Below are 16,135 nucleotides of genomic sequence, written 5' to 3'. Positions count from 1 at the left end.
GGTGTAACTATAACTGTATTATGATTATAATGATATCGAGTATGTTTGTTAGTATGTTTGGTTTTGTTCTCTGTCTCCCCCTTTTAGACTGTGAGCCCACTGTTGGGTAGGGACTGTCTCTATATGTTGCCAATTTGTACTTCCCAAGCGCTTAGTACAGTGCTCTGCACATAGTAAGCGCTCAATAAATACGATTGATGATGATGATGATGATGATGAGAGAGATTAACCAGAAAAGGTCTCATTTTATGTAGGAACTTGTACTACTACAATGTTATGTAAGAATATAAACAGGAATCGTGAACAGTGAGGCCTAAAGGTTAGAGCACGGGCCTGGGAGCCACAACGACCTGGGTTCTAGTCATGGCTCTGCCACTTGTTTCCTGGGGGACCTTGGGGAAGTCTCTTAACTTCTCTGTTCCTCAGTTACCTCACCTGTAAAATAGATATTAAGACTGTGAGCTCGATGTGGGACATGGATTGTGTGCAACCTGACTATCCTGAATCTACCCATTGTTTAGTACAGTGCCTGGCACATTTTATGAATGCTGTAAAAAAAGATAAAGAATCTGTACTGGAAATTTGCCCATCCGTAGCTCTCTAGCTAGTTGGTTAGTTGGCTAATTATCTTTCTTTTTATCAGTCTTCTTAGCTTTCTTCATTTTCTGCTCTATCCTTCTTTCTATTTCCCACATATAATACTAGAATTCTGGCCTTGCTCCTACAGGCTGAAATCCCATGCTTGACAATGAGAATGGCCAGTAAATGGTTAACTGGAAGAAAGGAGGACCAATGAATTCCACCAATAAGAGTTCCCCAGATGGGTTCATCTTCTTAGATTTCTCCAACCAATTTCCCTAGAATACATCTTCTTCATGATCATCTTGACCTGCTACATCTTCACCCTCCTGGGCAACCGTACCATCATTCTAGTTTCCTGCTTTGAACCCCAACTCCATTCATTCATTTATTCAATCGTATTTATTGAGCCCTTACTGTGTGCACAGCACTGTACTAAGTGCTTGGGAAGTACAAGTTGGCAACATATAAAGACTGGCCCTACCCAACAGTGGGCTCACAGTCTAGAAGGGGGAGACAGAGAACAAAACAAAACATATTAACAAAATAAAATAAATAGAATAAATATGTACAAGTACCCTCTCCAACCTCTCCAACCTGGACCTCTGTTTCATCACTAACAGGAACCTACACGGACCACAGAAGATCATAACCTATCAGGGCTGTGTGGTCCAATTCTATTAACTATCTGAGTTTGGGTTCCACTGAGAATGTCCTCTTGACACACTCAAAGGTCACCAGTGATCTCCTTCTTGACAAATCCAACAGCGTCTACTCCATTCTAGTCCTCCTCCACCTCTCAAATGCCTTTGACTCTGTGGACCTCTGTGTGCCTTCTTCTTGAAATGGTATCCAACCTTGGCTTCACTGACTATCCTCTCCTGGTTCTCTTCTTATCTCTCTGGCTCTTCATTGTCAATTTCTTTCATGAGCTCCTTCTCTATCTGTCACCCCCTAACTGTGGGGGTCCATCAAGGTTCAGTTCTGGGTTCTCTTCTATTTTCCATCTACACCCACTCCTTTGGAGAACTCATTTGCTCCAAAGGCTTCAACTACCACCTCTTTGCATATGATATGCAAGTCTACATCTCCAGTCCTGATCTCTCTCCATCTCTCCAGTCTCGCATATCCTCCTGCCTTCAAGACATCTCTACTTGGAGGTCCTCCCATCACCTCAAGCTTAACATGTCTAAAACAGAACTTCTTTTCCCATCCAGACCCTGTCCTACCCCTGACTTTCCCATCACTGTAGATGGCACCACCCTTCTTCCTGTCTCACTAAGCCCAAAACCTTGGTGCCATCCTTGACTCCTTTCTCTCATTTAAGCCACATATTCAATCCATCACCAAATCCTGTTGGTCCCACCTTCAAAACATTGCTAAAATCCACGCTTTCCTCTCCAACCAAACTGAGACCACATTAATAAAATTACTCATCCTATCCCACTTGGATTAATGCATCAGCCTCCTTGCTGACCACCCAGACTCCTGTCTCTCCCCCCTCTAGTTCATACTTCACTCTGTTGCCCAGATCATTTTTCTACAAAAACATTCAGGACATGTCACCCTGCTCCTCAAAAAACTCCAGTGGTTGCCCATCCACTTCAATATCAAACAAAAACTCCTCACCATTGACACTGAAGCATTCCACCACCTTGCCCCCCTCATACCTCACCTCATTTCTCTCCTTCTACAACCCAGCCCACACACTTCACTTCTGCGGTGCTAAACTTCTCATCATCCCTCGATCTCACCTATCTCACTACCGACTCCTAGCCCACAACCTGCCTCTGGTCTGGAGCACTCTCACTCCTCAAATCTGACAATTAATCTGCACCCCTCCAAGGCCTTGCTGAAGGCACATCTCCTTCAAGAGGTCCTCCCAGACTAAGAACCACCTTTCCTCATCTCCCACCCCTTTCTTCATCACCCTGACTTGCTCCCTTTGCTTTCCCCCCCCACCACCCAGAGCACGTATGTGCATAGCTGTAATTTTATTTATTTTCATTATTATTATCATTAATAATCACAATCATATTTATTGAGTGCTTCCTGTGTACAAAGCACTGTACTAGGCACTTGGGAGAGTACAATATAACATCAAACATATTCCCTGCTCCCAGTGAGCTATCTTCCCACCTCTAGAAGATAGAGGGTTGTTGTGGGCAGGGGATGTGTCTGTTTATTGTTGTACTGTACTAAGCACTACTTAGTACTGTAAATATGATTGAATGAATGAATTAATGACAGTCATGGAATTTGACCATTGTATAGCCATACACCGGCACTTACATTACCCAGTTGTCCTTCATCTCTGGCTTTGTCAGCAACTGGCTGTCATGACCTGGGTCCTTGTCATTGTGGAGTCCCTAGTCTATTTGATACCTACCCTGCAGTTGTCCCTCTGTGGTTACTATTTTGTGGATGACTTCTTGTTGAAGATCCTGCCTAGGTTAAATCACCTGATTAATCACAGACTTCATTAAGATTGAACTCTTCATGACCTCCTTCCTCTATGGTGTGATACCCATGTTCCTCATCATGGTCGCCTATGGCTGTATTGGCCAGGAGGTGTTTAGGTTTCATTCAACCAAGGGGAGATGTAAGGCATTCGGGACATGTGGGTCCCATTTTGTAGTAGTGGTTCTATTCTATGGCCCCATCACTGTATTCTACATCCAGCCATGGAACCATAATTTCCCCAGGTTGAACAAGTCTCTCACTCTCTTCTACACTGTGGTTTCCCCACACCCCAGCTCCATAATTCATTCATTCGATCGTATTTACTGAGCACTTACTGTGTGCAGAGCACTGTACTAAGCGCTTGGGAAGTACAAGTTAGCAACATACAGAGACGGTCCCTACCCAACAATGGGCTCACAGTCTAGAAGGGGGAGACAGACAACAAAACAAAACAAGTGGACAGGTGTCAAGACGTCAGAACAAATAGAATTAAAGCTAAATGCACATCATTAACAAAATAAATAGAATAGCAAATATGTACAAGTAAAATAAATAGAGTAATAAATCTGTACAAACATATATACAGGTGCTGTGGGGCGGGGAAGGAGGTAGGGCGTGATGGAGAGGAGGAGAGGAAAAAGGGGACTCAGTCTGGGAAGCCCTCTTAGAGGAGGTGAGCTCTGAATAGGGCTTTGAAGGGAGGAAGAGAGCTAGCTTGGCAGATGTGTGGAGGGGGGCATTCCAGGCCAGGGGGAGGATGTGGGCCGGTGGTTGACTGCAGGACAGGTGAGAATGAGGTACAATGAGGAGGTTAGTGGCAGTAACCTAATCTGCATCCTGAGGAACGAGGATGTGAAAGAAGTACTGAGCAGCCTCCTGTGAGGAAGATGGGAAATTGATATAAGCCCCTGAGCAACTTTCTTGTCTATCATTAGTATTTACTGAGTACCCAATGAATGTACAGCAGTTTACAGAAAGCTTGGGAAAGCAGACCAGAAACAAAGGCACATGGCTCAGTGGAAAGAGCACGGGCTTTGGAGTCAGAGGTCATGTGTTCAAATCTTGGCTCCACCAATTGTCAGCTGTGTGACTTTGGGCAAGCCACTTAACTTCTCTGGGCCTCAGTTACCTCATCTGCAAAATGGGAGTTAAGACTGTGAGCTCCCCGTGGGGCAAACTGATCACCTTGTAACCTCCCCAGCCCTGTTAGAACAGCGCTTTGCACATAGTAAGCGCTTAATAAATGCCATCATTATTATTCCCTGTCCTCAAGGAGTTTATGATCTCATTGGGGAAGCAGAGAGCAATTATTGACAGTTCATGGGAACAGGAGGAAAAAAAGGATAAAGTAAGGAGCAGCGTCATTTTGGCAGGTGAAAGTGTCAGAATAAATATGTAATTGAAAGGGCAAGTCAATATTCACACTAGGAGCTACTTCCAGAAAGTTCCATTATCCTTCGTGATGCCTTAGAACCCAGTAGATTTTAGACCTCTGAGAAACTTGTCCTGTTCCAGTTCCAACACTTGTCACAGGAAACAAATAAATCAACATATTAATCGATTGTATTTATTGAGTGCTTACCGTGTGCTAATCTCTTAGGAGAGTACACTGTACCAGAGGTGGTAGACATGTTCCCTGCCTACAGTGAGGGAGATACAGACTTAAATGAATAAATTCCATATATGTACATAAGTGCTGAGGGAGTGAGGGAGTGGTGAATAATGGGTGCAAATCCAGGTTCAAAGGCAACACAGAAGGGAGTGGGAGAAGAGAAAATGAGGGCTTAATCAGGGAAGGCCTCTTGGAGGAGATGTGCTTTTAATAAGACTATGAAGGTAAGGAGAGTAATAGTATGGCAGACATGAAGAGGGTGGGCATTCCAAGCAAGATACAGGATTACTATATACATAATCAAAGTAATAATTTATACTATTTTGGAAGTATCAGGTTTTGTGCTGTTGTTTATCAAGGTGATTACGTAGAAAAATACTGTAGGTTGTAGGATCCATTCAGCACACCAGATCCTCCTTGGACTTATGATCTTCATTCTCTCTTCCACAATTTAGGCAGTGGCCACATTTCCCTATCCTAGCCCATGACCAGGCCCAGGATTTTCAAAAGAGCCAAAGAAGAATTAAAATTCAGTTGCTCCAGATCTTAACAGGGTCACACACATGAGAAGTGAACAGACTTGTCAGGATACTGGGCTTCCAAAAGCTTTGGACGTCTGAATTTGGCTGTATCTTACAGCCAAATGAATGAATTCGCTCTCCTTAGAAACTGTTCTAGGCTCTGCTTTTCATCCACGTAGAAGCCTTTCCTGTTCTGATCAATCTCCTGTTCTGATCAACTCCATTATTTTTACCCATTTCCTGCTCATATGTCTCCCCTGCCTCTCCACAGGAGTCATTGGTGATGAAAGTTTTATCTCCAACCTTTCCACTGTTATTTCTCTAGCCCTTTCAGGGAGTTACAACAGGGCAAGGATTGGAGACTCCTGGGACAATATCTGACCCCTTTGCCTCAGTGGGGAGGCGTTTCTCCTCTTTCTGACTGCAACACAATCCTAACATAATGCCCCTTTAATCAGGACTACCGCAGGATGATTCCGCTTCTTGAGAAGGAGAGAGTGTGTCACTCAATTAATCAATCATATTTATTGAGCACTTACTGTGTGCAGACTACTGTACTAAGTGCTTGGGAGAATATAATATAACAATATAACACATCCCTTGTCCATAGTGGGCTTGCATTCTAGAGGGGGAAACAGTCATTCGTATAAATAAATAAATTGCAGATATGTATATAAGTGCTGTGGGGCTGGGAGAAGGGAAGCACGTAGAGAACAAGTCAGAGTGACACACAAGGGAGAGGGAGAAGCGGAAAGGAGGGCGATAACACAAAAGGTCTCTTGGAGATGTGCCTTCAATAAGGTTTTGAAGTGAGGAAGAGTAATTGTTGGATAGGTGGAGTGAAAGATTTCACACCCTCTATGCTCCACCCCCTTCCTGAAGCTATTGTTCCCCACAAGAAGAATAAGGAGTAAGGCAGAAGAATGAAAGCAGTCTGGGAGTGTTTCCCCTCTCCAGCCCTCATTCCGGTCACAGGATTCTATCTCTCAGCGGTATTTAAGGTTGACCCTCTGGGTACAGAGTCACCCACCTGGTGGCTCTGTTATCCTGCTTAGACTTAGGAACATACCACACATCTTTGCTTGGCTTCCATTGTCTAAAAATGAGAATGAGGTCTCATTCAAGCAGGAGGCGTGGTGTTGGGGGAGGGTGTTTGGCCCAGCCAGTAGGAGATGGACGCTGGCACACCAGGGCATTAAATATTGGAGGTGGAGAACCTAACGCCCAGTTCACAGTAAATGTACTGTGATATACTAGAGACCTGGACCTCTTTGAATCTCCCTTTCCTGATCTGAGCGGTGGAGCAAGTGACAAGTTCCAGCAGTCCAATCAATCAATCAATCATATTTATTGAGCGCTTACTGTGTGCAGAGCACTCTACTAAGCGCTTGGGAAGTACAACTTGGCAACATATAGAGACGGTCCCTACCCAACAGTGGGCTAACAGTCTAGAAGGGGGAGACAGAGAACAAAACAAAACATTTTAACAAAATAAAATAAATAGAATAAATATGTACAAGTAAAATAAATAGAGTAATAAATATGTGCAAACATATATACATATACACAGGTGCTGTGGGGGAGGGAAGGAGGTAAAGCGGGGGGGATGGGGAGGGGGAGGAGGGAGAGAGGAAGGAGGGGGCTCAGTCTGGGAAGGCCTCCTGGAGGAGGTGAGCTCTCAGTAGGGCCTTGAAGGGAGGAAGAGAGCTAGCTTGGTGGATGTGGGGAGGGAGGGCATTCCAGGCCAGGGGGATGACATGGGCCGGGGGTCGACGGCGGAACAGGCAAGAACGAGGCATGCTGAGGAGTTTAGCGGCAGAGGAGCGGAGGGTGCGGGCTGGGCTGTAGAAGGACAGAAGGGAGGAGAGGTAGGAGGGGGCAAGGTGATGGAGAGCCTTTAAGCTGAGGGTGAGGAGTTTCTGCCTGATGCGTAGGTTGATTGATAGCCACTGGAGATTTTTGAGGAGGGGAGTAACATACCCAGAACGTTTCTGGACAAAGACAATCCGGGCAGCGGCGTGAAGTATGGATTTAAGTGGGAAGAGACAAGAGGATGGGAGATCGGAGAGGAGGCTGATACAGTAGTCCAGACAGGATAGGATGAGAGCTTGAACGAGCAGGGTAGTGGTTTGGATGGAGAGGAAAGGGCGGATCTTGGCAATGTTGTGGACCTGAGACCGGCAGGTTTTGGTGACGGCTTGGATGTGAGGGGTGAATGAGAGAGCAGAGTCGAGGATGACACCAAGGTTGCAGGCTTGTGAGATGGGAAGGATGGTAGTGCCGTCAACAGAGATGGGAAATTCAGGGAGAGGGCAGGGTTTGGGAGGGAAGACAAGGAGTTCAGTCTTGGACATGTTGAGTTTACATGGCGGGCAGACATCCAGATGGAGATGTCCTGAAGGCAGGAGGAGATGCGAGTCTGGAGGGAGGGGGAGAGAGCAGGGGCAGAGATGTAGATTTGGGTGTCATCAGCCTAGAGATGATAGTTGAAGCCGTGGGAGCGAATGAGGTCACCAAGGGAGTGAGTGTAGATCGAGAACAGAAGGGGACCAAGAACTGAACCTTGAGGAACCCCTACAGTAAGGGGATGCGTGGGGGAGCAGGAGTCTGCAAAAGAGACTGAGAATGAACGACCGGAGAGATAAGAGGAGAACCAGGAGAGGATGGAGTCAGTGAAGCCAAGGTTGGATAGCGTGTTGAGGACAAGGGGGTGGTCCACAGTGTCGAAGGCACCTGAGAGGTCGAAGAGGATTAGGATAGAGTATGAGCCATTGGAACTGGCAAGCAGGAGGTCATTGGTGACCTTTGGGAGGGCAGTTTCCGTGGAATGTAGGGGACAGAAGCCAGACTGGAAGGGGTCGAGGAGAGAGTCCAGAGGACTGCAGAGAGTCAGAAGGGAGAGAGAGGTGGAAACAAGTGGGGGAATTTTAGGTATCTTTTGGCAAGGGCACCCCTCATTTTTTTTCATTCATTCATTCAATCGTATTTATTGAGCACTTACTGTGTGCACAGCACTGTACCAAGTGCTTGGGAAGTACAAGTCAGCAACATATAGAGATGGTCCCTACCCAATAACGGGCTCACAGTCTAGAAGGGGGAGACAGACAACCAAACAAAATATGTAGACAGGTGTCCAAATCGTCAGAATAAATAGAGCTATAGCTACATGCACATCATTAACAAAATAAATAGAATAGTAAATATGTACAAGTGAAGTAAATATCTGTACAAATATATCCAAGTGCTGTGGGGAGGGGAAGGAGGTAGGGAGGGGGGTGATGGGGAGGAGGAGAGGAAAAAGGGGGTTCAGTCTGGGAAGGCCTCCTGGAGGAGGTGAGCTCTCAGTAGGGCTTTGAAGGGAGGAAAAGAGCTAGCTTGCTGAATGTGTGGAGGGAGGACATTCCATGCCAAAGGAAGGACGTGGGTCGGGGGTCCCCGGCAGGACAGACGAAAACGAGGCACAGTGAGGAGGTTAGTGGCAGAGGAGAGGAGAGTGTGGGCTGGGCTGTAGAAGGAAAGAGGGGAGGTGAGGTAGGAGGGGACGAGGTGATGGAGAGTCTTGATGCCGAAAGTGAGGCATTTTTGCTGGATTCGTAGGTTGACAGTCAACCACTGGAGATTTTTGAGAAGGGGAGTGACATGCATAGAGCGATTGTGTACAAAGATAATTCAGGCAGCAGAGTGACCTATAGACTGAAGCGGGGAGAGACAGGAGGGTGGGAGATCAGAGAGGAGGCCGATGCAATAATCCAGTCGGGATAGGACTCTATTGAACCAGCAAGGTAGCAGTTTGGACAGAGAGGAGGGGGCGGATCTTGGCGATGTTGTGGAGGTGAGACCGGCAGGTTTTGGTGACGGGTTGGATGTGTGGAGTGAATGAGAGAGCAGAGTCGAGGATGACACCAAGTTTCTGGGCTTGTGAGACGAGAAGGATCATCGTCATCATCATCATCAATCGTATTTATTGAGCGCTTACTATGTGCAGAGCACTGTACTAAGCGCTTGGGAAGTACAAATTGGCAACATATAGAGACAGTCCCTACCCAACAGTGGGCTCACAGTCTAAAAGGGGGAGACAGAGAACAAAACCAAACATACTAACTAAATAAAATAAATGGAATAGATATGTACAAATAAAATAAATAAATAAATAAATAGAGTAATAAATATGTACAAACATATATACATCTATACAGGTGCAGTGGGGAAGGGAAGGAGGTAAGATGGGGGGGATGGAGAGGGGGACGAGGGGGAGAGGAAGGAAGGGGCTCAGTCTGGGAAGGCCTCCTGGAGGAGGTGAGCTCTCAGCAGGGCCTTGAAGGGAGGAAGAGAGCTAGCTTGGTGGATGGGCAGAGGGAGGGCAGAGGGAGGGATGGGCAGAGGGAGGGCATTCCAGGCCCGGGGGATGACGTGGGCCGGGGGTCGACGATGGCGGGACAGGCGAGAGCGAGTTACGGTGAGGAGATTAGGATGAGAAGGATGATTAGGAGAAGGATGGTAGTGTTGTCTACAGTGACGGGAAAGTCAGGGAGAGGACAGGGTTTAGGAGGGAAGATAAGGAGTTCAGTCTCAGACATGTTGAGTTTTAGATGGCGGGCAGACATCCAGATGGAGATGTCCTGAGGGCAGGAGGAGATACAAGCCTGAAGGGAGGGAGAGAGAGCAGGGGCAGAGATGTAGATTTGGGTGTCATCAGGATATATATACATATATACCTGTATATATGTATAAATGTTTGTACATACTTATTAATCTATTTATTTATGTATTTTATTTGTACATATTTATTCTATTTATTTTATTTTGTTAATATGTTTTGTTTTGTTGTCTGTCTCCCTCTTCTAGATTGTGAGCCTGCTGTTGGGTATGGACCGTCTCTATATGTTGCCAACTTGTACTCCCCAAGCGCTTAGTACAGGGCTCTGAACACTGTAAGTGCTCAATAAATACGATTGAATGAATGAAGAAATTGGCGTAGAGGTGATAGTTGAAGCTGTGGGAGCGAAGGAGTTCACCAAGGGAGTGAGTGTAGATAGAGAACAGAAGGGGACCAAGAACTGTCCCTTGAGGAACCCCCACAGTAAAGGGGTGGGAAGGGGAGGAGAAGCCCGTAAAGGAGACTAAGAATCAATGGCCGGAGAGTTAAGAGGAGAGCCAGGAGAGGACAGAGTCTGTGAAGCCAAGGTTGGATAGCGTGTTGAGGAGAAAGGGGTGGTCCACAGTGTCGAAGGCAGCTGAGAGGTCGAGGAGGATTAGGATAGAGTAAGAGCCATTGGATTTGGCAAGAAGAAGGTCATTGCTGACCTTTGAGAGGGCAGTTTCAGTGGAGTGTAGGGGATGGGGAGTAGGGTAGAGTGTAGGGTGGAGTGTAGGGGATGGTAAGGAATTTCTGTTTGATGTGGAGGTGGATAGGCAACCACTGGAGGTTCTTGAGGAGTGGGGAACAAAGGACTGAGCCTTTTTAGAGAAAAATGATCCAGGCAGCAGAGTGAAGTATGAACTGGATTGAGGAGAGATAGGAGGGAGGTGGGTCAGCAAGGAGGCCAATACAGTAATCAAGGCAGGAGAGGATAAGAGCTTGGATTAACACGGTAGCAGTGTGGATGGAGAGGAAAGGGCAGATTTTAGTGATGTTGTGAAGGTTGAACCTACAGGATTTAAAGACAGACCGAATAAGTGGATTGAATAAGAGAGATAACGGCAAGGCTTGTGAGACAGGAAGGATGGTGTTGCTGCCAACAGTGATAGGAAAATCGAGGAAAGGCAGGTTTAGGTGGGAAGATGAGTTCCATTTTGAACAAGTTTGAGAATTTGACAGGTCATTGAAATGTCTTGAGAGCAGGAGAAAATGTGAGACTGCAGTGAGGAAGTTGACACAACACACCTAGCTGCCCACAAACACAACCACCCCAGGATGTCCAGTGATTCATATGTTGTCACACAGAGTAACAATAATAATAATGATGGCATTTTTAAAGTGCTTACTATGTGCAAAGCACTGTTCTAAGCGCTGGGGGGGATACAAGGTGATCAGGCTGTCCCACGTGGGGCTCACAGTTATGATCCCCATTTTACAGAAGAAGTAACTGAGGCTCAGAGAAGTTAAGTGACTTGCCCAAGGTCACACAGCAGACAGTATGCAGCAATATTGTGGTGGTGCGCCCAAGTATTATTTTAATGATTCACACTGATTTAGCAGGATCCTAGAGCATTTCCTGGAAGTGTCCTTGATCTCCATTTGCTCCACAGTTATTCCCTCCCAAATTCATATGAACTCTGCTGCTTCACCCAGCCTGCAGGCCTCGGCAGCAAGAGCCATGACCCTGAAAAAAAAACCCCAACACAGACCCAAAAATCAGATCTAAAAGAACTGTCTCATATAATTACCGGGCAAGGGATGGCCTATCTGTAAACTAGGCTGTACAGAATGAAACTGGAGGAACTGTCACCTTAACATTCACCCAACCAGAGCTCATCCTTTTATTCGCTCTTTTCTTTACTTCCCTATAGGAGCCAAGCCAATACACTGAAGAACATCTGACTATGACGAACTTGCAGAGGATGACGTAGGAATAGTAATATTGCAATTACATCTTCACCATCATCTTCGTCTTCAAAGCAGTCCTCAAGTTAGTAGTAGGAGTGAACCTTAAGCTTATTCATTCATTCAATCGTATTTATTGAGGGCTTATTGTGTGCAGAGCACTGTACTAAGCACTTGGAAAGTACAATTCTTAACAGATAGAGACAATCCCTACCCAAAAACATGCTCACAGTCTAGAAGCAGGGAGACAGTGAGTCAGGTAGAGACAGTATGTGAAGCTGTCAGAGGGGAGTTGTTCTGGCCCCGGAAAAGAGGCCAGGCATGATGGGTTGGGAGGGAAGGATGAGCAGCGAGAAGGCAGAATCGTCACAATCCAGAATCACTGCCCAGAAAACTTGGACAAGTTTGCCCCCGGTCAAGCGAGGACAGAGTCGATCCAATGGAAAGGAAGTAACAGTGGTATTTGTTAAGCGCTTCCTCAGTGTCAAGCACTGTACTAAGGACTGGAGTAGAAACAATGTAATTAGGTCCCATATGGGGCTCACAGTCCAAGCAGGAGGGTGAACAGGCATTGAATCCCCATTCCACAACAATGGAACTGAGGCATAGAGAAGTGAAGTGACTTGCTCAAGGTCACGCCACAAAACAATGGCAGAGCTAGCACTAGAATTCAGGTCCTCTGACTCCCAGGCCCGGGCTCTTTCCTCTAGGTCAGTTCTATGCTCATTCTAACAGTTCTGTTAAACCCGGGCCCCTCTACCGTGATCCAGAGCCCCTTACCCTAAGAACTGTCCTGGCCCAAGACGGGCCCAGCTTCTGCCTGCCCCAGGTTCATGCCAAAATCTATGAAACAGAGCAAGGGGAGACCCCAGTCCCTGCCCCAGCTCCATCCCTGACCTGCTGGGTCATCTTGGGTGAGTTACTCGACCTTTGGGTTTGTTTCTTCATTTGAAGGTCACATGTCCCAATGAGTCCTTCCCCAATTAAGCTTTCTTTTCCCTGATTCCCTTTCCCTTCTGTGTTATCTGCGCACCTGGATCTGTACCCTTTGGGTCCACCCCACCCTCACACCCCCAGCACTTACATACCTATCTAAGCAGAGTGGGAAGCAGCGTGGCTTAGTGGAAAGAGCCCGGGCTTGGGAGTCAGAGGTCACAGGTTCTAATCCCGGCTCCACCACTTGTCGGCTGTGTGACCTGGGGCAAGTCGCTAAACTTCTCTGGGCCTCAGTTCCCTCATCTGTCAAATGGGGATGAAGACTGAGCCCCACGTGGGACAACCTGATTACCTTGTATCTACCCCAGCACTTAGAACAGTGCTTGACACGTAATAAGTGCTTAACAAATCCCATTATTATTTTTAGTATCTTTAAGTTTATATTAATGTCTGTCTCCCCCTCTGATGCCAGCTCCTTGTGGGCAAGGAATGTGTTTACCAACTCCATTGTACTATCCCAAGAACTCTGTACAGTGCTCTGCACCTTGTGAGTGTTCAATAAGTACATTGGATTGATCTAACAGTTGGGGATAAGACTTACTGTGAGCCTGTGCAGGCCCTTATCTGATCCGATATCATGCCCCTAGTAGTAGTGTAGTATGTTGTTGTTGTCATATGCTATCAGGTCACGTGTGACCCATAGCGACATTAGGGACACATGTCTCCCGAACGACCCACCCCCAACTTCAATCATTCTGATAGTGTATCCATAGGGTTTTCTTGGTAAAATATAGAAGCGGTTTTCCGTTGACCCCTTCTGCACCGTAAACCTGAGGCAGCGAACGCGTCTACCAACTCTGTTGTATTGTGCTTTCCCCAGTGCTTACTACAGTGCTTTATACACAGTAAATATTCATTAAATGTCACTGATATATTGAGAAGGAAGAGGTGTAGGGATAGGTGTAGGTGTAGAATTTATTGAGCCCCAACTTGGTGCAGCACATTATTCTAGGCTCTTGGGAGGCACTGAGTAATGAACTGACATGTTACCTGTCCACAGGGAGCTTTTACTATTACTCTGTGCTCAGGCACTAATGGTAAATAGCTTCCATTTTGCTTTGCTACATCCAAAGTGAAAGAGGTCCCTGCCAGGAAGAGATGGGAGTGGCCAATAGCTCTATGGGAGATTTCATCCTGGCAGGCTTCTCTAACCAGCCAGAGGTGGAAACGCTAGTGTTTGGGCTCATCTCCATCTTCTACTTCCTGACCCTAGTGGGCAACTCGACCATCATCCTGGTATCCTGCCTCGACCCTCGTCTCCACACCCCCATGTACTTCTTTCTTAGCAACCTCTCCTTCCTGGAGCTCGGCTTCACCACTAGTTGTGTCCCGTAAATGCTGGTCAACCTGATTCGTTCAGACAGGGTCATCAGCCACCTTGGTTGTGTTGCCCAGCTCTATATTTTCCTGTGGCTTGGAGCCACCGAGTGTGTCCTGCTAGTGGTCATGGCCTTCGACCGTTATGTGGCCATCTGTCAACCCCTGAACTACTTGACTATTATGCATCCACGGCTCTGCTTCCTGCTAGCTACTGTGGCTTGGGGGGCTGGGCTAATTCAGGCCTTGATCCAGTCTTCGTCCACCCTCCGCCTGTCTTTCTGCCACACCTGACTGGTGGACGGCTTCGTGTGCGAGGTGCCTGCTCAGATCCACCTTGTATGTGGGGACACCACCATCAACGAGGTCCAGATGTCTGTGTCCAGTGTCCTCTTCTTGGTGGTGCCCTTGATTTTGATCCTGGTTTCCTATGGCCACATTACTGGCCATATGGTGGTTGTCTCCCATCTGGTGGTTGTCTCCCTCTTTTACGGCACCATCTCAGCCATCTACTTCCATCCCAAGAACCACTATGCTCAGCTGAAGGGTAAATTCCTCACCCTCTTGTACACTGCGGTCACCCCCTTGCTCAACCCGCTCATCTACTCCCTGCGGAACAAGGAGGTCAAGGAGGCTGTTAGGAGGCTGGCAAGGATAGGCAGAGGCTTCCAGGAGACTTGAAAAGCTGAACCAAGAGCGGTGGCCTAATAGTGGAAGGATGTGACTTACCTTGAAGGCTGGGCATGAGGGACTCCTCTCCAAGATCAGGGTATTATTAGAATTCTAGAACAGGAAAGGAACTCTAAAGATCAGCTAGGTTAGATTTTTGCTTTCAGTTTGGTTCAGTGCCTAACCATACAGGTCATACAGTGGGCCTTTACTCTTAGCTTCCTTAGCTGCATGACTGAGAGGAACAAGCATGGGTTTGGGAGTCAGGAGAACTGGGTGCTAGTCCCAGCTTGGCCACTAGCCTGCTGAGTGACTTTGGACAAGTCTTTGAACCTCTCTAGGCCTCAGTTTTCTCATATATAAAATGGTGATAATACACCAGCTCTCGCTAGAAGTAATATATTTACTTAATGCTAACAATTTGCAGAATTCTGTGTTAAGCCTGGGAGAGAATACACAGGTGGTAATTAGACACAATCCCTATCCTTCAGGGGACTCAGAATCTATCGCTGAGATTTTAAGCTTCGTGTGGGACAGGGAGTGTATTTTCATACGATTGTCTTGTGTCGTCCTGCAGTTATTGCCCCATTTCCAAGCTTCTTGAGCAGGTTGTCTACACCAACGGTCTCCACGTCCTCTGCTCCAATTCTTTTCTTCACTGCCTCTAATCTGGCTTCTACCTTCTTCATGCCATGGAAACTACCCTATAAAGGTCAGCTTTGAACTCCTTTTTGCTAAATCCAATGACCTTTACTCCATCCTAATCCTCCTGGACCACTCAGCTGTCTTCTACACTGTGAACCACCTCCTTCTCCTGGAAACATTGTCTAACCTTGGCTTCACTGGCACTGCCCTCTCCTGGTTCTCCTCTTATTTCTCTGACACTCATTCTCACTCTCTTTCATAGGCTCCTCCTCTGCCCCGCACCCCCTAACTGTGGGATCTCTCAGGACTCAGTTCGGGATACCTTTCTATTCTTCATTTACATACACTCTCTTGGAGAACTCATTCACTCCCATGGCTTCAACTAACATCTCTGTGCAGATGATTCCCAAATCTACATCTGCCACCCTGATCTTTCTCCTTCTCCACAGTCACGTATTTCTTCCTGCCTCCAGGACATCTCTACGTGGATGTTCCTTTGATACCACAAACGTCACTTGTCCAAAACATAACTCCTCATTTTCCAACCCAAACCCTGTGCTCCCCCTAATTTCCCCATCACTGTAGACAGTACCACCTTTCTCCCGTCTCATATGCCCATAACCTTGGTATTATCCTCAACTCATATCTCTCATGTACCCCACGTATTCAATCTATCACCAATTACTGTTGTATCTACCTTCACAACATTGCTAGAATCCATCTTTCCTCTCCATCTGAACTGATACCTCTTTTATCCAAGAACTTTTACTATCCCACTTTGATTACTGC

General features: G+C 46.7%; 1 pseudogene; it reads left to right on the top strand.

Annotated features, from left to right (window-relative positions):
- The first annotated feature begins 13,813 nt into the window (after window positions 1-13,813).
- On the top strand, window positions 13,814-14,713 carry LOC119940658 (annotated as a pseudogene).
- The last annotated feature ends 1,422 nt before the right edge of the window (window positions 14,714-16,135 follow it).

Source organism: Tachyglossus aculeatus, chromosome 19, assembly GCF_015852505.1.
Source record: "Tachyglossus aculeatus isolate mTacAcu1 chromosome 19, mTacAcu1.pri, whole genome shotgun sequence".
Classification (NCBI taxonomy): domain Eukaryota; kingdom Metazoa; phylum Chordata; class Mammalia; order Monotremata; family Tachyglossidae; genus Tachyglossus; species Tachyglossus aculeatus.
Note: the sequence above shows the minus strand (reverse complement) of the source record. Positions and strands in the feature narration are given on the sequence as shown.